Genomic DNA, 1257 nt, shown 5'->3' on the forward strand with positions numbered 1-1257 from the left:
CAGCCCAATTAAGCTCTGCTCACCGACCGCCCAAGGCTCTCGCCAGTCATCCTGAACTCACAGCAGTTGCTTCATCCGACCCACACAAGCATGACAGATAACACCATACACCGCGAACGGAGAAATAAATTCCACCATCGCCACAGACTTTGGAAAGGTTTCCAAAGTCTTCCAAAACCCTTGGCCACTGAGAAAAAAAAAGGTCAGGCATGGAATGCATTCCTTTCCAACTGTCTTTCTTCTCATTCTTCTCCGACGTGTTCTTTGCCTCCTCATTGCTTAGTCAGACCACATTGCACCACGTATCACATAGACCGATCAGGAGATGAAAGGCATAACTCCTAGGACACTCGCAGGAGACAAAGTCTATTTGAAATCGCCATTTCTAAAGGATAGCAAAACAACAACAATCCCCGTTTTTAAAAACGTAACCAGGGAAAATGTATCAGAGAAGATACCTCTAAGGAGTGAGAGCTGAGTGGCAATGGCGCCCTGGAATTTAGGTTAAATTTACCCCTCTTGCATATGTTTCGATTTAAAATAGTTACCTTTTGTTCAGCTTAGCTCTCAGCTCCCAGATCTTTCTGCTTTCAATTCTTCAAAAAAGGCACCCCTGAGTACAGTGTGAGGAACGCACTTTAATCTAGAGCTCTTAAAAATATCTTGCTATTTTCAACTACATCCGGGAGCGGAATGCAGGCTTCTCTGGCCTCGTTCTATTTCTCCCACCCAGATATTTTTCTTTTTTGTCCAGCAAAGTGTCATCTGTTCCCAAGAAAAAGAAAACAAAAAAGAAAGAAAGATTAAAATGTTTACTTAAACTATTACACTCCCAACTGCTCAGTCAATTCTGACCAAGTTTAAGATGCTTAATATTAAGCTTCGATGGCTAAAATAAGGAAGGTATTTATTTGACTGACATAGAAAATGGGAGTTGAAACTTGTAAGAATATTTAGATTGCAGATTACTGCTGTGCAGTAGGTCTGGCTTTGGATACATTTATTGTATTCATAAACGCACACTTGGCCTGTGCCTTTCAGCACAGTGCCTACAAGGTACTGTGCTAAATAATGTGAAGGTACAAAGTAAGAGATGTCAAAGATCTTGCCTTCCAGGAGCTTAAAAATCGGATGCGATAAGCAGAAAGAGTAAGATGTGAACATAAATTGCTCTGAGATGTGGCACAATGAAATCGGTGCCATAAAGAAGAAAGAGTTCTGTGAGAGTCCAGAGAAAGGTGTGCGTGGGGGGGGGTG

The sequence above is a fragment of the Pteropus alecto genome, unplaced genomic scaffold, assembly GCF_000325575.1.
Source record: "Pteropus alecto unplaced genomic scaffold, ASM32557v1 scaffold22, whole genome shotgun sequence".
Taxonomy (NCBI): Eukaryota; Metazoa; Chordata; class Mammalia; order Chiroptera; family Pteropodidae; genus Pteropus; species Pteropus alecto.